Raw genomic sequence first — 22,444 nt, forward strand, 5'->3', positions numbered from 1 at the left:
CGGCCGGAGGGGTGCCTCAGCCGCTCCCGCCGCCCCGGCGGCCACGGGCGCTCCCGCCAGGCCCGCTTGAGCTGGGGAGGGAGCGGGAGAAGGAGGGAGGTGATTCCTCCTCCGCTTCACCTTCCCTCACACCTCTCTTGGCGTGAAAACGACGCCCCAGAACAGGCATTGCTTTTGTGTTCAACTCTGTTTCACAGATCTCCTTGAGAAAAGTGACACTAAACTTCAGGCATACATCAGCTGTGCTGCAGCAACTTCAGCCAAGCAGACTGCTTTGATTGCTTGTTCTCCGGTCTCTTTTTAAAAATAAAATGCTAGCTCGAGAGCAAGAAAACAATTCTTAATTTAGGATGTGTGAGACTGATGGAAGTGACTAGCAGGGTGCAAAGGATTAAAATCTATGGACGATACGGCTTTTAAAAGTTGTCGCAAATCCTGTTTGCTGACTGGTGTGGAGCTAGTAAAATACTACTGAATTTCCTGCTTGTGGTGCTTATGACCGATGCAAATCAACAACCAGATTTGCACAGATAAGCATAATTTGCTTACCGATGTAGTTGCATGACAGTCAGTAAGAGTATTTGTATGATTTATTATGAAACAGCTGACTTCAAGGTTAAAAAGTATCCATTGAAACTCAAGATTGTGAGAATATTCACACACATCCTGCTTGAATTCTGAGATCTGAGGTGTTTGTGTGTTGAGGTCAGTGACTTGTTTAATTGCCTAGGTTATTTGAGGTCAGAGTGCGCCCTGACTGCATTCACATTCTTATATCCCAGGTATTTATAGAGAGTTATACACTTTCCTTGAGCCTCATCCAAGGGTTGTATGCTTCCTTACGTGTCTGATCAACCTCAGTTTCTGGCAGGCCAGGATCATTTCAGGAGACGATGACTCTAATCAGAGTTGCAGAAAGAATTTTTTTTCAAATATAAAGTTTGGTTTTTTCATTTATAAATAGAATGATTTATGTTTTTATTAAGTGTTTCAGATTAGAACTGTTTGTTTTACGATTATGATTACATGTTATCAGTGGCACAACAAAGCTAAGAATCGCTTCAAGTGGATCACATGAAACCTTATAGGTTTTAACTTTTGTTTGTAAAACCAATATTGTTGATATGAAAAATACAAATGGCTTTCTAGGCTGGCACTGCTGTTCAAAGAAAGAAAGAAAATTAAACAAGTAATAAAATACTATTTTTTTTTTTTACAATGTAGAGTGTTCCTTCTTCTCCTAGATGAACTGTTGTAAGTTTAGCACCGAGTTTAAAAAGGGAAAAAGAGAGAGCAAGAAAGGCTCTGATGGGGAAAGTTCTTCTTCATGTGTGTGTGTGTATATGTTCTTACCTTCTTCTTGGCCTCCTTTTCCTTGGGATACAAGCATTTGAGCAAGTAATTGTTTTCAGGATCCTGCTGGCATTCGTGCTTGACACATATATGTAGTATTAACTTAAGCTGGTTTAGTATTAACTTTTCAGCTGGAGCTGCAGGACAATGGCAGCAGTATGTGAAGAAGCCAACTGGGCTTAAAATGTTTGTCCTTCATTTTGGCTTTACCAAAGGCAACTTTTTCAGTCATCTACATTGCAAGCAAGATGACTTTTTAAAATCATCCTAGAAATCTCATTCTATAGTCTCCCAAACTATTAAAAAACTGTTGAGTCTGGATGATGAGGTTTTCCAGCCATATGGTGACCAAAGGCTTCCACGTGTCTGAAACTGCCCTCTTGTCAGTCTTATGAATCAAAGGACTTAGCTTTCTGCAGAAATGTGACCGATAGACAACAGGGATTTTGAAGAAAAGTAATGAAAAACATTTGGTAGCTTTTTCCCCCATGTCTTCCATACCTCAACATTCTTCTCAGTAGGGATGATGTTAAATATGGCTTAAATTACTGCTCCAAGCACTCACCTTTCTCATTTTCTCTCCTTCTCCTTCCCTCCTCCTGCCCATGCACACCCTTCACTTTTCTCATGGTGGCTCCAGGCCTCATTGGTCCTCTCTAAGCCAGCACAGGTGGCAATATCTCTTGAGGTTCATTTTCCAAACAATAAATTGTGACATAAAGAAGAACTGATGCCTTATTTCTCACATCTCATTCTTTTCCATAAGCTACCAGTGTGCTCTCAGCTTGTCTCAGCCTTAATATATAGTTTCAGGTTTCAGAGAGACTTTTTCCCATGGAAATGTGGCAGCAGGCAACTGTATCCCAGTGCAAGCAACAGTTTATCACCAAGTCTGAATTCACGTAAGTGTGCTGCTGATGTTGCATCTTGGATGGCAGACAAGGAGAATGCAAGAGGGATCACTCAGATAAGTTTTTCTTGGCCTAAAAACCTGTAGTGAACTACAGGGCTGTTCATACATTCAGGCATCTTGTTTCAATGCTCTCTGTATGTATGACCTATCAGACTTGCCTCATGGTTGCTAACTTTTTTTAAATGACAAGAACTAGAAATTTGGTCTTGGTAATAGAAAATCCAAATTTTTCCAATCTAATTTCCTTATATTTGGGAGCTTCTAAAATCAGGAACTCTACACCCAGTTTTAAATACTTTGGATTTTCATGTTGATGTGTTCTCTATTTTTATATGCTTATGCCTTTTTTCTCACTATACTTAAAAGTGTGATTACAAATGACTTAATTATTTTTGAGATCAAACTGTATATATACAAATCTGTAGTTCAGAGGTACACAAACCTAAATTAGGAGTGTTCATTGACAACAAAGCCAATAGTTTTGTCCATTATATCTATTTCTTTCTTATTACTACCTACCTGCCTGGCATAGATTATTATCACCTTGTAACAATCTCCCTGGCCCTGGCTCTTTGGCCTGAATTGTGGTGGGAGGTTAGTGCCTTTTTCTTATTGTTCTTGTAGGCATATAACTGGGATTTTATTTTAAGGACCCAAATGCCTTCCTTTCCTGTTATGTTCAGTATATTTCAGAAGGGAAATTTGTTGTCATTTTACTAAAATGTTTAAATTATTGTAATGCTTTACAGGAACTTGATCTTTTAGATTGTAAGAGTTCAGATTGCCTTGAAAAAACATATGCCTTTAAGGAAAGCCATATATCCAAAATCCCTAAATTGCTGCTCATTTTTGTAACTGTGGCCCAATTTTCTGGTTTTTTTTAATTCCTGTACTCCTTTTTTATTATGTGAATTTATGTATTCCTTTATTTGTATTTTTAGATAATATTGTATATTTATATTCTTATGTTATAATACGTATTAGAAGTCCTTATATATCACATAATTACATATGGTTTTCAGACATTGTAGGTTGGTTCCACTTCATATTCTCTTAGGTTCTTTCACATTTTCTGTTGATAAATTCCATTTCTATTATAAAAGTTAATTTATATAAATATTTTCAAATTGTTGGGGTTTTTTTTCCCTATTTTTTGGAGGGACTTCCCCCTCCACCCAGTTTAATACTATTGTTACAAAAAAACTCCACCAAACTGAGGTGAAGTATACAGGAAGTTCTTTCACACAGATAAACCTTTTGTCTCAGATTGGAGTTAAATTGGCATTATTTACTGACACTGCTGAAATTAAAGGTATAGATGGCATTAAGACCTCTTACAGCTACTAAAGAACTATCATACATAAAAATGATGTGCTACATTTTAATCAGAGTACTGCTTTTGCTTCTGTTTCACGCTGTGGTTAGGTTGTGATATTCTCTATCTCTTATGATTATGGATAAAAACCGAGTCTTTCCTTACTCGGGTGTTTTTTGAAATACACCACTTTTGAGTGCCACTCTCACCTCTTTCATTTAATGTCATCTGAAGAGGAAATATACTTCAAAATTATTGATGAGCACTTCTGAAATTAAGATTCTTGCATTCATTATGAAGCTTTCTGCTGATGATAGGTTTTGTTCATTTTTTTAGCAAGAGTGCAGCTCAATGTTTACTTTTATTTTCAAAGTTTTCTAACAATTATATTACAGTAGAAAACAGTGTAAAGCAAAATGACATCTCTAATAACAGCACTAGGGGGAACAACTTCTAAACTCTTGAGTAATGGAGAAAAGGAGAAGTCATTTTAAATTTTTATGTACCAAAACCAGAATGGTCAGGTAAATTAGGCCTCACAAATTGATTCCTGTTAATGTCAGAGAAATAAAACACCACTTTTCTTGTTGACAGAGATGCATAGTAAATCATGACTATACCTGGCTGCAATAGCTCTATACAGTGAGGCTAGCCTATGTGTCTTATTCATTGATTGCCTGTATTGCCTGTACAGTCATTCGTAATATGCATTGAGTCATGTAGATGTGGAGATTCAGGAAAAAAGACAAGGTGGAGAACTTGTCCCAGCTCAGACCTCATCTGTGTAATCACTGTTGACACAAACAGTCTGAACCTCTCAGCCCAGAGGACTTTGCTCTGGAGCAAAGGAGGACATAGCTAACAAAGACAATGTATATGAGGCCTATACTCTCAAGACCAATGCATTGGCGCACATGTGCATTGGTTCATCTGTTTGCCCATATTGCTATATCAAAATAATATGTATAAAAAGCTACAGTCATGTATTTTTCTTATATCAGTCAAGCAGAAACTTTACAGAGACTTCCTTATTCAACTTGTAGCATTTCTTCTGTTAAAATATAAAGTATGTATCCAGTAAGAATGTACATATTCATTTTTATGGCTACTGGTAACACCCTTTTTTTTTTTTAAAGAAAAAAGAATTGTGTTTGGAACATTATATTCTCCCCTGTAGCCAGATTCAATATCTTAATTGTTCTTTACAATTAAGAACAATTAAGCTCTCATGAGCATGGCTTTTTAGGCTTTACTTCAGGTATTCACAACTGGCCCAAGGACTCCACCTAAAGACAACCATTTTGGAAAGCAAGTGCCAAAGACAAATCAAAACAAACCTAAGTGTCACTTTACTATACTTAAACATTATGAGCTTTGGGTCATGGTTTTGCCATAGGTCTGGAGGATCAAATGAGATTTGTGGGACTTGACTGAGATTGTGACAAGGGTGTGTGTTGCTCAATTTTCTGGTGTCTCTTTTTGAGGAAGTGAAACTGGTCCAGAAAATGTTGCATTTGAACAGCTTTTTCAGAGGAGAGTTCATTACAAGTATGTGCCCCAAAATTTTCAAATCTAAAACTGGTAATTTAAACAATAAATAAACAGTTTTGTTTTTCAGAAGGTTATTGTCCTTAAGCAGGACTACTTAAAAGGAAAACAAGCTGTTGTTTATTTTGTCATCTTTAAGGGGAAATAGAGGAAGGAATAAAAAAGGGAAAAAGATTTAGAAGATGACTTACTCTTTCCTTTTACAAGCATAAACATTTTTTAAAACTTATGAGGTAATATTATTTTTGCATTTTTTTCTTCAGCCCACTTCTGTTAGAGTTATATGAGTGAGGACTAAGCATACAGCTGTAGCTAGAATTTTATTGAAAAACCTAAATATAAAATTTTGTTGACATCATACTTCATTAGACCACATAAAAGGACGCAAAGTGTAGATGCTGGCTCAGAATGCTCACTGCAGAAGATTATATTAAATTTGAAAATGTCTAAAACAGTTGTAGCAGGTGTGCCTTGAAATTAATGTTCTACTTGCTGTGTAACAACTAATTGTTCCTTTTGGCTTTAAGTGTTGCAGCCATTTCCTTAGTTATGAAAAAGAAGGTCAAATGGGTTCTTTTCCGTCATACTCTTAAGAATATCCTTTTAAAAACATGCATAAAAGCACAATAAATACTCAGTTCATGAGCAGAAGCATATTAAAAACCAACAAACAAACAAGTCTGCCCCTAAAATGGAGGTAGGGTTGCAGGAAGTCATTTCACAATACTGGCTGAGCAGTTCTTTTTGAGCCTTGATTGTCCTTTCCTTCCAGTTCACAGAAGAGATCCACATTTATCCCAGCATGTAAAGCTCTGTCTGCGATGCCACAAGCAATTTTTCTTGATTTCTGAACTCCCTCTGACTTCACCTAGATCCATGGCTCCTCTAGTATTCTCATTTCTCGGGTGCTTATCCTTGCACTCTTAGTTAGATCAAGAATGATATTCTTGTTTCTCAAGATCTTATCATTAGAGGGTGTACCTGCAGCTGCTAGTTTTAATTTGACATAGTTTATAAATAATTTTATCCCTGTTTTTTATATTTATAAAGCACAAGTAAAATAAATTTTAAAAGAAGAATACTTTGGGCTGTTATCAGTCAAGCAATAAAATTCACAGCATTCTGGAAAAAAATTACTATTGTTGAAGAAACAATGTTTAAATCTAGATGGCTTACAGAGGTACATATGGAACTTCTCACATTTAGGTCACAAGTTCAAACATGGTCTTCATTAGCTGCAAATTAAAGCTATCAATAACTGACATCGGTTACATAGCCAATATGGAATGGGTTGCTTTCTGAAGTGGATAGCTCAAAAGACATAATTGGTGAACTTGTTTCTAAATGCACTCTAAACATGCACATTTAAAGATGTTTGTTCTCAAAAATGAGTAATTTTATCTCTTAGGAAGAAGTCAACCGTACCAACCTCTACAATTTGGCACAACACATTTATTATTTCTGTAATTGCAACAAGTAAAATACTGCTGTTAAGAGCTCCGTTAAGGTTGCTCTCTACCTGCAATCTACTTTCCCAATGAAGTCAGAGTTTTTAATTGCAATTCTTTACATATGTGCTGATCTCTCAGTAGAGGTGAGGCTGCTTAGCAGTGCAGGGTGGAAAAGCCCCTTGCCTGCACTAGGCACTTTTGATAGACCTTGGTCAAAAGTCAGATCACTGTGAAATCCTGAAATGGCATTGTGTGCATTAGGAAACAGCCTACATGCCTCATTTTCAAAAGCATCCCCAGAACATTTATGAAGATGTCTATGCAAGTGTAGACCACACTGAGTCTTGAATAAATTTGGGTTATTCTATTGAAGTAAAATTCATCACATAGAACACACTGAACATTTGAAAAATATGAGGGCAAGATTCAGAAAAGGTGATGATGGGGGGTCTAGGTTGTTTTCAGCATGTAAAACAGTCAGGAAATACTCTTATCAGCTGATCTGTCTGCTACTTAGTGACCCAAGACAGAGTTGAAGTAGTAAGTGTATCATCTTTTGTATAATCCTTCTTCTTCCACAAAAGCTTTTTGGATCCCTTAAGGATTTCACTGTTTTTTATTTATGAAGTAGTAAATTTTGTTACTGTTGATTATAGTGTAGCAAAACTCTTTTTAGTCACACTGTTCTGTTCTAGGTTAATGTAACTGGAGGCATCTTTTGGAAAACAATTGAAAGAAAGACTCAGTGACCTGGACATGCTGAAGATCATATCACAGCTTCCTTTCATGCAGGAACTCTATAAAAGAAAAGAGCAGTGCTGAATATGCAGAGTGTTCTTCCAAAGCTGGAAATTATTACTGATGTAAATAACACTGCAGCATCTTATTTTCACTGCATATGTAGAATCCTTTAATGTGCATCTTACTACACGAGTAAAATCAACGTCGGTAAACCGACCACAAAGAATGATAGAATCCTAAACTCTAGGACTGAGTCATTTCAGCTGAAACTGATAAATAAGGCTATTCTTTTAGGAAAATAAGGAGGTTAATATTTTTGTTAAATGTGGTCACGATAGTGAATACACAAACAGGTCTCTTTTGTGGGTAAAAATCAGATTTTAGCTGGCTATCAAATTTTGCTGCAGAAAAGAAAATGCTTTGATGGAAGAAATGGCATTTTACTAAATAGCATGCATTCAGGGCAGATTATCAAAGACATGAAGGGCACTTAGATACATCAGTTAGGTGCCTCATGGATCTTCATGCCTTTGAAAAAACATCCTCTCTTGCTCTGTTAGGATTTTCTTAATGCAGAATTTCTTTTATGACTCATCTCTATCATGTCTTTGCTGTAAATAAAACATGGTCTTGATTTTATAAATATGTTGACAGGCAGCATGGAAAAAATTAATCATTCTAAAGCTGAAGGATACTTAACAAAAGTGAAGTGCATGAATTGAGAAATGCTGCTTTAAATTGTATTCAATGGCTACAAAAAGTTCTATGCAATCTCACTATTTTCACACCAGAAAGGCCATTTTACCATACAGGAAAAATAATAAAATTTCTATTTTTCTCATCTGAAAAAAAGAAAAAGACAGTGAAACAAAGATATTTAAGAACATATTATTTAGCACTAATATTTAGAAATTATAGAATGCATTGACAAATATAGAATATTGCCCTTTTCATAATGATATCCATTTTTCATAAAAATAAGAAAATGCTTAAATACTGGTAACATGTAAATATTTACATAGTGGGAGCAATTTTCATATGTAGATAAGATAGATGCTTACACATCAATCAGAATTTCATTTTTTATAGGTGAAAATTTGAAACTAAATCTTTATTCTACGTGAGTCCTTAGCAAAGTTGGTGTTCACTACAGCATGACTGTGGCTTCCTCACTCCTTGTTTAAATGCTAACTAGAATGGCAATTTTATGTATACTACTGAATGCTGAATCATTAGCATTAGCAATGCGAAGACAAAATAATTGAGATTTAATTTTAAAACTTTCAAGCTTCAGATTCAAAAGTCACACTACTTCTTTTTTATGTTATTGAAAACATAATTAAAACCCAAAATTAGCTAAATGAAACATCAAAAGCAAATTAATGCAAACAGAAGTGACTATTTTTGTTGTATTAGAAGAGGAAATCTCTCAAACTTTCTCTTGTAAAAGTGCTCTATTTAATACTTTAAATTTTTGAGAACTATTTTAATATTATTGATCATTACATCAAATTATTGCTGGCTGGTGCTCATTCTTTGTTGTACTGGTACCAATAAATATGTATTGTACAATTCTGCTTTTTTATCCACAAGCATCAGGTTCAACACTGTAAGTGAAAAACTGCCCTGAAATACATAATTTCAATAGGATTTAATATACTCATTATCACTACATTTTCTTTTAAGTGTATTTAATCTTAATCAAGGACTTTTTTAGAACAAAACTATTACATTACTATTACATTAATACTATTTCGCTTAGCAAGCAAACTTGAGATGCAAAAAAAGTTCACTTAGTTTGATGAGACCCATGTGTCATAAAGATGTTTGGCAATTGACTACATTTCTCTCTTTTTAGTCCTCACTATCAAAACCCAGGCTAGTAATTTTCTACAATTTTTACCATTCTTACTGAATACAGAGAGAAGCTCTGTGTCTGATAATATGCAACATGTATGGCCAGTCAGGAAGGGGAAACTTTTCAGATTTCAGTTAGTGATGAAGACAGAATTTTAGGATCAACTGTTTAAGTGAAATGAAATGTAATTTTTTTATATTTTACAAAAATACTGCTGTAACTGTACCTGTATGGTGTCTGTGGTGTGGAGTCCGCAGCACCTTCTTGAGCTTGCACTTGTCAGGCTGAGAGGAGAGCACCCTTCAGGAGATGTGGTTAGTTTAACTTCCAGACCAATCCATACTTTGTTTAATGCAATTCCAAGACCCATAAGCAGGGCTGTAATTTTGAAACTAGTTGGAATGCTGGGTGTGATTTGTCAAATATATTTCAATCAGTCAAATCCACAAGCATGTCTTCATCCTCCGCTCCAGGTAGCGTGTCCCTGATGCATCCCTTGCACATAATAAGATTATGCTGCTGCAGGGGAGAATCAGTTCAATCCTTTATTCACACTCAGGGCCTGCCAGGGAAGGAGGTGGAATAGTTTTCCAACAGTTCAACAAGCTGATCCAGCTCATAATGATGTATTTGCTAGGTCCAATACAAGGTTGAGAAGGAAAAGGCAGATGCAGGACCACTGTGCCCCAAAAAGTCCACAGTCACACCAGGTGAGTGCGAGCTAAAACCACATCCTTAGTGCATGAAACCCCTGATTTACTGATACTACAATGTGAATTGTAAGACAATTCTGGTAAGATAACCAGAGATGAGTGGAAGGCTTTGTGCTTTGACCAAAATTCAGTAGGACTGAAGCAGCAGCAGAGAGCTTTTCAGAGTATTTTTTCAGCTGACTGTTCTGGTTCTTGAACTTATTTTCCATTAAGAGCTCTAAAATATTTACAAGAAAAATCTTATAAAGATTCCAGAAGCAACCTCATTCATAAATATCAAAATAATCACTCTAGATTACTCACTTTATGCCAGATGAAGACTCTCCTGAGAAGGCTCAGTGATTTCAGATTTTCCAGTCTACTTGTGGAGGTATGCTAAGTGGCTGATCTTTGACTAAAAAAATAGATTAATTTCAGTGAAATTGCAGTAATTAGTACTACCAGAAAGTCTGTTTCTAGTCAATTATTTACTAATCGCTCACTGGTGCAATAGAAAGTGAAAGTAAGCCTTGTCATGAAAACTTTCAGGTTACTGGCGCATAAGATAATCACTATGGTGACTTTATTTCTCTGTAGCAATTCGTACTGCTTTACATATCACTAGCCTGTGAGTAACTCGATTCTTCCATACCATATTGTGACTATTTATATGCAGAGAGTTCTCACCAGCTCTCTAAGGACCCTCTTCATATCAAAGTTTAATTTGTATATGATAATTCACTGTTAGGTCTCTTAGCAAGATTGCCCTAAGCAAATAGGCAATGCATCTGAAAAGGGTCATTTTTCTCAAAGAAATTTAATAGAGCATTACTTAGACTTTAACATTCATCTGATAATCAAAACATATTTCATTCTTCTTATTTTTAGATATCATTAATTCAAAGGGGAAACTTAGAGGTTTTCTCCAGTCTGTGACTCTCTTGCGCAGATCCAAAAGACAAAAGCTGCATTGTCTGTTTCTAAGGAAAAACTGCTGAAGGCAGTTCTTTTGTTTTTCTAATGAACACCATATGAAAACAGGCATAGAATAACTATTTACTTACATGTAGTGCTCTGCTAGGGTCTCTTACATGGTCTACTTTCCTCATCATGACACTGGTCACTCTATTTACAAGACTAGTCTCTTTTTTCCTATTATTTTTTGCAATGCAGCAATTTGTTTATTATTTTGAGTTTTTAATGATGGTGCTCTGTGTAAGGGTGAATGATACTGTTATGTATAGTTTACCAGACTTGAACACATCAAAGAGCAATAGTATTTAATAGTTTTAAATGTTACGGAGTCAGTCCTGCTCATTTCCTTCTTTCAAAGTTCAGATTTACTGTTCAATAACACCACAACTTTTATTGCTCCTGCTGCTAGAAGTTTCTCATTTGTCTGGTTAAGGATGATTTGGAGGGCATGTTGGAAGAGAAATTGATGTTTTTATAGGCTTTCCTGTATTAAACATTGATGGCTGGATGTGGTTTTGGTGATCGGCTATAATGATTTACATATTTGCTTTGCAGCCCAGCACTTTCTGCTGCATCAGTTCCATACCAGGCAGTTTGTGTATTTTCCTGAGCCCACTGACATAACAGCACCACTGGCCTCATTGTGAAATGTGTTGGACCTTGGCCTCCACCGTTCTGCTGCCAAACAGAGGGGAACAGTAGCTGCACACTGTGATACTGTTGGATGGGGTTTTTATCCTTCCCCTCTGTAGGCAGATACACACAATGAGTTGAATACAGGACTCTAAAGAACAGCATTTCTTTGCAAACACAGTACAGGTACAGACATATATATTTCCCACATATATTAATTTCTCCTTACAAGTTATTTTCTTCTTGCTGCATCATTAATATTTTAGAGAAGAAAACCTGATCTACTCATTTTAGTAAGTGGAACTGTGTTTTATAATGAAGAGTAACTTTTAGAAAACATTTAGCAGATAAAATAGTTCCCTACATGAAACCTTACTTGAGAAAGAAGAATGCACAGTCCAGGAGAGACAGGCTGAACAAAAGTATAGAAACTGACTTGCAATTTTCCAGTTTCTGTGAAAGTTTCAGAATAACTAACCACTACTAAAGATATATAGCATTCAATCCTTGAAGAATGACCTGTACAAAACATGCATCAAAAGCCAATAAAGTGAGGCAATGATTTATGTGCATCCCAGTATCAAAAGTGACTTTCAAAGGTAAGAGAGGTGTTCTGAAAAAATTATTGCCCTTGCTTGGAAAAAAGAAAAAAAGCTTTTTATTGAACCCATTATATTAAAGTGAAATGGATAACAAATATATCTGAAAGTAATTGCACAAATATTCAGTTCAAAGAAATCATAGGTCACTGGTAGGATCTGATGTGGTCAAAGGCTTTTTTCTTGTGAAAAGCTTGGTAATTGAAAACACAGTTTATATGGGATAAATGGCCTACAGTTTTTCTCAACTATAAATTGAGTTAAATACTTAATTTCTTACAACTTACATTGTTGGAAGAGCATTGGCAGAAAAAAAAACATTACAGGAAAGTTATTTTAAGTCTTGCTTCTCCCTGCTTATACCTATTCTGTCTAAAACTGTAACTAATGGTGTGACATCTGGCAACCATATTACCTCAGGCTGTGACTTTGCCAGTTCTTACAAAACTGTGGGAAAAGTTTCACAGTGTAGGTACCAGGTTTGGGGTTTTTTAACTGTCTAGAAGCATAGAATCAAATATAGATACAAGCTACTCAGCACTTTCATTTCTAAATAGCTGTACCTGCTTTCCTCACAACAGGTTCTTTCAAGAATTGCAGTTAGAACTTTTGTAGGCAGAGAAACTGAGTGGCTGGCTGCTACTGGTGCAGAGCAGTTTTTAAATTTTTACAGGAAGTCTACTTTATCCCAAATTAATTTGTATCATCCAACTTGAAGAAATATACAGCAAAAGAGAGCCGATTCTGCAAAATTGTAAAATATTATCACAAAATTTTGTAGCCAGAAAACTTTGCAAAGTTGCGCATTTTTCCTATCTGTTTAAAAAGGATGATGTTTTCCTTACTAAAATGGTAATATTAGGAATTTAGATGCATTGTTATCTGACCATGTTCCAAATCATATTTGTAGTTATAATCATAAATATTTTCTTTTCCACCTGCTGTCAAGATAGTAATGAAAAGAAGATAAACCAACATCCTCAGTCTGCTTTCTGGCAGAGGTCACTTTCTGCTAGATGTTGCTGTTACAGAGTGAGTTTCTTTGTTCAGTCCCCAGGGAGCTTGCCACAGTATTTCCTCATCGCATGGCAATGATCACTGCAGAGGAGTTTTTCCTTTCAGAGACCATCATGTTGCACTAAGCACTGTGAGGAGTGGCATCTGGAGAAAGCCCATCAATGTAAAAAGGAAAGTTAGAAGGAACATTAGCATCAGACACGAGTATGAAATCAGTGGTACCACAGAACAGGAAAGAACTCTTGGCTGCGTTAGTAATCTCCAGCTACCCAGAGGCCATTTGCTTTCTCTGTTCATCAGATGGCCATTTCATAGGTTTGGTTTTAGGTTTTTTTTTTAACAGAACTTCTCATGGCTTCTTCAAAATTGCCAGAGAAAATTGGTTTTTTGCTGAAGAAGTTTTCTTAATTTCTTGTTCGCCCTACTGATAAAGTGCCTGAAACACAAAGTGAGGGTACAGCTTTGGAAAAATTTCAAGATGGGAACCATCAGCCAGAGAGGAGAAATCCTGTACCTCTGTACTTCCTCCATTGTGGAGAACACAGCATCATGCTTTTTTTTTTTCTGAAAATTTGTATAAGTGATGACTGTCTATACTATGCTTGTCCTTTATCAAAGATATTATCTAAATGTTTAATCCTCCTACTCACATCATTACCCATTTTATTGAAAATTGCTGCCACAAACTAATACTTTCAGTGCCTTTGTGTTTTTCTTTATATAAATTGGGTAGGAATAAACACTGAAACAAATAAAGCAATACTCTTTGTTTCTTAGGATCACATATACAGGGAAGATAAGTCTTTAAAAGAATGCAATTCTCCATATTCAGAAACCCACAGTTTAATCCAAGCATCCTTTTGGTAATGACTTTAATGTTTGGAAACTACCCAAAAGTTTCCTGAATTTTTTGATATCTAGAAGCCCATTTAAGCTCTGCATGCTACTTTTGCTAAAATCATAGGACCGGGTTAAGAAGCTCTACACACTACGAAAGATGCAAGTTACTGAAATAATGTTCATATTTTGCAAATATTTTCCACTTTCAGGTTATGTGAAAAAAACATCAGAAACATGAGTACCTAGAAGGTGCATATTTCTTCAGAAGACATGTATCTTAGCATAGAAATTACCTGATATCTAGAAACTCTAAGCCATTCCTGGATCTATGGGATGATTGTACAAGATACACAGAGAATGCTGGCACTGTGGTACTCCAAAAGAAAACCACATTGGCAAAGTATTCCTGCAGCATTTCTGCAAGAAATAATTCTTAAATGTAAGTTAATTAGATGAGTTACTGTGGATATACACTTCTCTGAATGCCGGTGGTGGCTTGACCTTGGCAACCTGCTCCATGCCCATCAGCTCCTTTCTCACTCCCTCTCCTGGAAAGGACAGAAAGAGAAAATTAGATGGGAAAGTTCATGCGCTGGGGAAAACATGGGGAGATTGCTCACTCACCAATTACTGCTATGAGCAAAATAGACACAACTTAGTCATTATAAATTTATTTTATTGCCTTAAAAAATAGAGTGGAGTTGTGAGAAACAAAGACAAAATGAAAAACATCTACCCCTACATCTTCCCCCTTCTTCCTAGGCTCAGGTCCTCGAGTCCTCATTCCTCTAAGTCCTCCCCTGTTGCCAGAGGGGAGATCAGTCCATGACAGCTCCTCTTCTGCTCCTCCTTCCTCCCACTCTTTCCCTGTTCCAGCATGAGGTCCCACCCATGTGACACAGTGCTTCAGGACCTGCTGCAGCATGGGTCCTCTCCCAACTTCAGGAAGATATTGCTCCAGCATGGGTCCCCCATGCCAGGCTGCAGTTCCAGCCAGGAGCCTGCTGCTGTGTGGGCTCTCTCAGCATCCTTCAGGGTATGGCTGTCTTCTGATGGGGGACATTATCCACGGGCTGCAGGAGAACAATCTGCATTACCATGGGCTTCTTGGGCTGCAGGGAATCTCTGACCTAGCACCTGGGACACCTCTTCCCCCTCTTCTGGCCTTGGTGTCTGCAGGGCTGTTTCTTTCACATTTTCCCTTCTCTCTCTCATAGCTGCTGCACAGCATCTTTAACCTTTCCTTAAATAAGCTTTCCTGGAGGAGCCACTATCATGGCTGTGGGGCTGAGCCGTGCCCTGCAGTGGGTGGGCTGCAGTTAGCTGGAACTGTGTGTGGTGTGGGGCAGCTCACATTGTGCTCTCACAGAGGCCACCCCTGCAGCCCCTCAGCTGCCAACACACTGCTTCAGTGCTCCCTTAGCTGAAAGCAAGCACAAGCTGGGGCCTGATGCACAAGGGGGTCAGGGCACATAAATGAACAGATCAGTGATACGACTGAAACCTGAGGAGCACAGCCACTGGTGGTGTCAGCTCTGCAGGTATCACATGAGTAATGAAGGCACAGTACTTGATCAAGGACCCCTCAGTTTGGGCATGACCAGCTTTGAATTTGGATAGTACTTGTGACCAGACGTGGAGGCATCTCTGAGCATCTCCAGCCTCAGGTGAAGACAAGGGGAAGGACATGCAGATGTTCAACACCTGAAATTCAGACACAGGGAAAGTCAGGATAACCACTCAGACTCACTCTCATTTGGAGGTACTTATAAAAATGTTGCCTTGGAAGAGGTGAAAAACAGCAATAGGAAAAAAGCTCAAGTCATAACACCTCCATGGCTATTGTAGGCCTGTTTGGGGTGGCAGGGAAGCAGCCAAAGGCCCATTCAGTCCGATCTAGAGCATGAGCCAGCCTTTTGCCTTTAATCAGCTTGTTTTTCATTCTGTATGTATGACATAACTCATGTCCCTCACCTGCCTCTCAGTACCATGGTGCAACTTTAATGAAAAGGACAGCAAATTCATCCTGTGTGAATGCAAGCACTCATGTACCTGCTGGAAAACCTTGCCAAGGGGATCAGTGCCTGTGGTTCAGGTATAATTTCCATTATTAAACACTGATTTATTTAATGTCCGTATCAAACAGGCTGCTAATAGCCAAAATTTGCCCAGTCATATTTAACATATTAAACAGAAGTAAGCTTCCCTGTTGTTATCTTTAAATCCAAAGGATTTATCCATAAATTCAAAGTAAACTTAAAAGCTTATTGGAAAAAGCAGCTTTCATATTGAAGGATCTAAATGCTGAACAGACTGGACAAGTTTTTTCTGTCTCTGTCCAATCTACATTCACTGTAAGAAAACAGGAAAGAAAAGGAATGTCCACATACCCAAACACACACAATAGAAAAAGTTAAATCAAAGACTGTGGTAAAATCTTAGTAATAGTAATGTACAAAATAAAGTCTGTCATTATCTATGTGAAACAGAAACATCTGAATTTATTATATTAAATCAAAGATCTAATCTATGTAATCATAAAAAGGTTAAGTAAAATGGTACTCTATTTCACTTGTATAGGAAAAATAAGGACTTAATGAACCAAGCTAAAATATAAATATGCAATTTTACAAGCTTTGATATTCAAAGTTTTTTTTTAATAAGTGGTGATTCCTAACTAAAAATTAAATAATGGCCTGTAAAATCTTTATGTTAAATCAAAAATTCTTGAAAACAAGTCACCTATTTCAAGATACCTTGAAGGCAATGTATGAAAATGAAACAACCTTTTTTCTTTCATCAGCAAATCAAGAACTATAAATTCAGTGCAGTTCACCAACAAATTCACAAATGTTTAAAAATCCAAATAATCTTTAGATATGTTCTGAATTTTAAGTGATTCTCAGTCAACTTTGGTGTTAAATAGCTTAAAATTTTCTTTTCCTCAGTATTGATATATTTTGATAATTACAATTATGTCACTGATTATGTCCTCTGATGTTCAAATTCTATAAACAATTCTATAAACTGCAACTAGTTGGCTGTGCTTTGAGTTAATATCAATTCAAACTAAAAAGTATTTTCCCAAACCTGGTCTGTAGAAATTTCTCTAAAAATTTTGTCCCTTTTTTTTGTTTTCTTTTTTTAAAACCTCAGTCGAGACAGAGGTTCCAAGTTAGAACAGATCTTGGTTGCAATTTGCACCAATGTAACCAAGTTTTGAGAAAATGGCTTACAGAACAAACAAAGACATAAAGAATCGAGTGTTCCCCATGTAACAGTGGTCTAACAATAGTTTCACTTTATGTGTAGAGCTTTTGTTTCTGGATCTGGGAACAGCATATGGGCAATTCCTCTTACCCTCGGAGGTCAGATTCCATTATATCTGACCTCCACATTACAAATTAGCAAACAAAGCCATTTGTGAGCCTTCACTGCTTGTTACTGTTATTCATGCAAATCTGCTGCAATGTGCCATTTAGGACAGTCCTTGTTGTAGCCCAACAACACCGCGATCTATGCCAATGGCCAATAGACTGAGATACAAAGAAAGAAACAAGAAATTAGCGTCCATTTTCCCAACTGTCCACACCTGCTGGCATTAAGAGCAGAAGTATCTAAAAATAAATGAGCCAGTCCTTGGTGGAGGAATGAGGGTCTTGCCCCCAAGAAACAACAGAGAGAAGCCTGCAGAGAAAAAGATGTAAATTCAGTTTATCAGGAAGTTCAGAGCTGTTAAAGCCCCAGGTGGGGGGAGGAAGAAAAGAAAAAAAGAAAGTTGACATGGAGAAGTAGGTATATTTCAATTCAGCCTTCTTAAATTCTTATTAATGTTTTATTCCTTTATAAGGCATACTGAAAGACAATTAAATATTATTAAAATAACGGCATTGATTACTTCTGGTGTAGCATTCTATTTAGAGTTTTTTTGGTTCAAATGCTCTAAAATCCCAGGATCTTCAGAAAGGATATGTGCTATGCCCTGAAGATGCCCATTTAAGCTGTATTAAATTGGGGTAAGCAGGTAGGAGGACACTGGTTGTTTTGGAGTTAACCTCAAATAGCAAAATTTTAAGCATGGTTGTTATAGTCACTTAAATGGAAAATCTGAAGTAGAGGGAGTCAAACTACATTAACTCCTCTTTTTGATGATAACAAAGTGGCCTTCACTAAAGAGTGTAAAAAACAGTCATGCAACAGCCAAGAGATGGGCTGTTTGATCTTGTAAATTCCTTCTGTATATAATTTACATAATTTTCTGTGACTCAGCAGTTGTTTATCAAATAGCTTCCATTACATAGAACTTCACAGATTCTGAGCCAAGCACCTTTGTAGCATTTATCCCTTCAAGTTTGACTTTAAATTATGGACATTTCCATGTAAAAGAAAAATTAATCTATTTTATGTTGTTAATCTTAAAGGAAAAAATTCCAAAATTTGATAGCACATTGGTGTGTGTGCATGGGACATGGAGCACTTTTGCATAACAAATGAGTTGCATAATCTGTAAGGTAAAAAATGAAGAAAACCACATTTCTGTTTTCCTGGCACTTCCTGTCCCCAAGTTTTGATCTTTTTCTCTATATGTGTTTAGGAAATATTACAAGTACTATGTAGTAGAGTATAGGTAATAAGTCTCCACTGAAAGGCTTATAACCAGTTTCCTTACTACCAGTGTTTTTATGCCTTCTTCTCTTTTGCTGGAAAAGTTTAAGGGGAAAATCAATGGGAACTTTTTCCTGTTTCAGCTATATAAATGTAGTTCAGTATAGTCCTTGGGATTTAGTATTTAGGACCTTCTCGTGTGTTTAGGACTTCCAATGGAGATTTTACAAATCATGAGATCACAGGAATTTTAGAGTAGTAATTTCTATGTAAAAAAAATAGGGAAAGGAAGAACAAACATTTTATTTTTTAAATATATAATAAACAATTAGTAATATAAGGAAGTATATTACTATAAATATGATTGATCATATATTTATGTCCTTTTCCTCTTTCTTATGTTTAATGGCCAGCCTTTCCAGTATTTCAAATCAAAGTCCCAGCAATTTCAGTGATGCATGGGGATAAACACATCCATACAATTTTAAATCTTCTTCAGTGTTTTGGCAAAATATACATCTGTAAACGCACTGTATTTCACACCTTCACTGAGGGCCTCTATCCCAGCCAAAGGTCAGAATTTCTTTAAAAAATGTACCTTTTTTAAAAATTGATCTATATGCAAATAAATTAGCAATTTACGCATAGACATTTTATATCTGTTTTAGTTGTAATTAGATAGATCATAACTCCTAAGAGGATATTTTATTTTTTCTTTAATTGTCATAATGTTACAGCCAAACTACAAGTTATAATTGTGTAACTTATTACTATACAATATAGTATATCTGAAAATCCAAAGTACCTTGTTGTATCTTTTTACATTTTACAAAAATTTTTTCCATGCCATTTGCCAGGAACAAGCACTAAAATGCATCCTGAAATGCTGCACTGTTCATTGTAGTTGTTCTGATACACTGCTGAGCTAAATGATCTCTAATGTTAATACTTTTTCTTTCCTAAACTAGTCACATCTGTGCACCTAAGAGTGTTTACTTCATCTGGGCCAGTATTTTTTTTTAAGTTATGAACAATTTTCTCAAACAAGGAAGTTCTATTAATATAAGTTTACAGGCAAGAAGCCCATGTCTGCATTCTTCTCTGACTCATCTGTTATCAAAAGAATGAGCATCAGCTTTAGAAAAATTTATTTTACAACTGTAGCCTGAAACTTCAAAACTGTTTAGAATCTTTCAAAGTCAAAAATATGCAATGTTAACATCTCAGATTAAACAAAGACTAACACAGAGAGAAAAATCCACTAGCTGTATTTGTGTCATGGAAAGACACAAAGACAGGATTTTTCATACCTGATCAACACGCACATGAACACCCCATCTAAACCTGGTAATCTATTTAAAGCTTTGCCCAGTGTGGGATGCTCATCTAAAGAGGAAGTCTCACTACTCTCTCGAATTCCAAGTGAATTGTGTAATGCTGTTGAAAGCTTAGGAGATGAAAGTATTTCCTAAATTGACCAAATACTGAGCTGAGCCCTGAGGGTTCCCTTAAAGCTCAGGACTCTGCCTGAGACCATAGCCAGGATGTGGTTCCCTGGCAGCCCTCTGTACTTGCTCCCTGTCAAACACACAGCCAGCACCTGTATTTGGCTCTTCTCAACCAACTTGAAGTAGAGGGAACTACTAAAACAATTCTTTAAAAAAATGAAAACTAGAGACAGGAGGCTTTTAATGAAAAGCCAGACTTAAGGCTGGAGGATGAGCAGTGTTTCTAGCAAAACATACCTGTAACTCTGTGTCTGCACCCTCACTCCTGCAAGTTTTACTTAAATATCTTTCACACTTAAGGACAAGATCTCTTCTAGAAAGGGACATTTTAGTGCTGCTGGATGAGATAGCTTGCTGTGCTAACTATGAAAACTGTCACATCTCTAACAAATAACTTGTGATGAAATATTAAAGTAACAGGCTCATTTTGGATTTCTAGTGGCACTCTTTCAGAGAGCACACAAGACTGCACCGATTAAGAAGTCAGTAGAATTTCTTCAGTAGTGAATTACTGCTCATTTTCTCAGAAAGAATTGTAAATGTAGCTGTATATTTTATTGTAATATATCACTTTATCTTAGAAATAGCAGAAGAGCTGGGGTTATCTCAGTATCACCCTACTTAGCTCTACTTTTTGAAGCTGGTGATTGTCAAACAATTTCAGCATGAATGTTTATCATATAAGGCCTCAGATCTGGAAAACATTTTTAAAACTAGTTGTAAAATATTGCTTAAATTATTTCTGACTTGATCTGAATAAAATATAAACCAAAAATATTTTGGGACTAAGTTGCATTGAGGGATATTTTCCTCCCTCTGTTCTGTGTCCTAGTATTTTGATGTGAGGATTTGACAGTTCTATTTTTCTGGAAGGCCAGCAGAATGTTAAAGAGGAAAACTAAGATTCCAAGAACAAAAAACTAGGTTCTTTTTGAAAAATAAACAATATACACCTTAGGCTGGTGTGCAATTTGCAATGATGTGAGTGAGCTTGCATTTTAATGTACTATAGCTTGAAAAGCAAAGCTTTTAGAAACTGATGTTTTAAGAAAATGAATCAAAAGGAATACATATAGAAATTGAACAGGGGAAGAAGGTTTGAGACAAACAACATGCTACCCAGTGATAAATATATAGAGGGTGTTAGAATCAGAGTCTGTTGTCTGTCAGGAATGAAAATGTAAGCATGTAAAATGGAATGCAGAGAAAAAGATTTATCTTTGAAAAAATACATAAAGTAAAAATAAAAAAAAAATAGTTTAGCATATTTACAGAAGCCAAACAGTTGAAATAGGCAAAATAAAACCTTAATAAATACTAGAGAGTGCATTTTTTCTCTTTAATGCAAAAATGAGCTGGAAGACTTTCTAGACTTTCATTCATTTGTAATTTCTAGATGTGGATATTGCAAAACTGCCTAGCAACACTGAATGTCCAGTCCCTTATTGTAAACAGGAATGAAATATCTATCTGTTAGCTTCTTATGAAAACTCTGAGCCCTAATCCATCATATTGCGTTTTAAAAGATGCTTTGTAAAAAATCTACAGATTTTGAGGTGTTAAGGGATGTTTCTGTCCTCTCTTTTGTTAGTGTTACAGGTCACTTTCTTTAGTACTTTGTCCTGAGACAGTTACTAAACCAGTGAAGTAATTTACTTCATTAAATTTCTTCTTAATATTCCTCAAGAGGACATGCAGGAAATCAATTTTTATTCTTACTTTGGACTGAGAGTAAATGCTCTGTTGCTCTTTACCAGGTGTCCCAGGTTTTGCTGCTTGCATTAGTGATGGTCAAGTGTAGAAGGAAAAGCAGGACTCTGGAGTATGCATCGGGTATTTTTAAAAACTATTTTGAAACACTGCAGAATGAACTAAAGTCAATTATTGTCTTAATAAATGAGAAAATTGTTTTCTCCCAGCTTCTGGAGGTTTCTTTGTTGTTTTTTTCTTTTTTCCCTCCCCACTGAAGACAGTCAGTTGTGATAACACACCTAGTAATCAATTAGAGGTTGATAATAATCTCTTTGTTTCTGAGTATCTTCTGATGTGACTGCTAAATCATGCATCTATCTTTTGCACATCTGAGTCTCCCATTTTCCCAAGTTGTGCTTCTGCTGTACTTCAGTCCTCAGGGCAAAGAAAAGCAGTCTTGTCCTGCACTGAAAGTCGTTTTTGTAGTGGCTTGGTTGCCCAGAGGGGTGCCTTACATCTCTCCAGTTTTAGAACATTACCTTTAAAAACATAACCAACAAGACAAAACAAAACAAACACTTTAAAAAATTTAATTAAAGTCTCTTTTCATAAGTTGGCATGCACTGAAAACCACGTGTCAGCAAGTGGGTGTATATAAACACAGCGTTGAGACTGCAGCTGGTCTTCAGACAGAAATATGCTGC

At 36.3% G+C, this 22,444-nt stretch overlaps 1 long non-coding RNA gene across 1 annotated transcript; it reads right to left on the reverse strand.

Moving 5' to 3' along the window:
• Nucleotides 1–4,007: 4,007 nt before the first annotated feature.
• LOC141725354 (uncharacterized) lies at nucleotides 4,008–10,358 on the reverse strand. Its single transcript, XR_012577216.1, has 3 exons — nucleotides 10,196–10,358; nucleotides 9,406–10,109; nucleotides 4,008–7,377 (listed from the first exon to the last, which is right to left on the reverse strand). It is a non-coding gene; the product is annotated as an uncharacterized LOC141725354 (long non-coding RNA).
• Nucleotides 10,359–22,444: the final 12,086 nt, after the last annotated feature.

Source organism: Zonotrichia albicollis, chromosome 1 (genome assembly GCF_047830755.1).
Source record: "Zonotrichia albicollis isolate bZonAlb1 chromosome 1, bZonAlb1.hap1, whole genome shotgun sequence".
Lineage (NCBI taxonomy): Eukaryota > Metazoa > Chordata > Aves > Passeriformes > Passerellidae > Zonotrichia > Zonotrichia albicollis.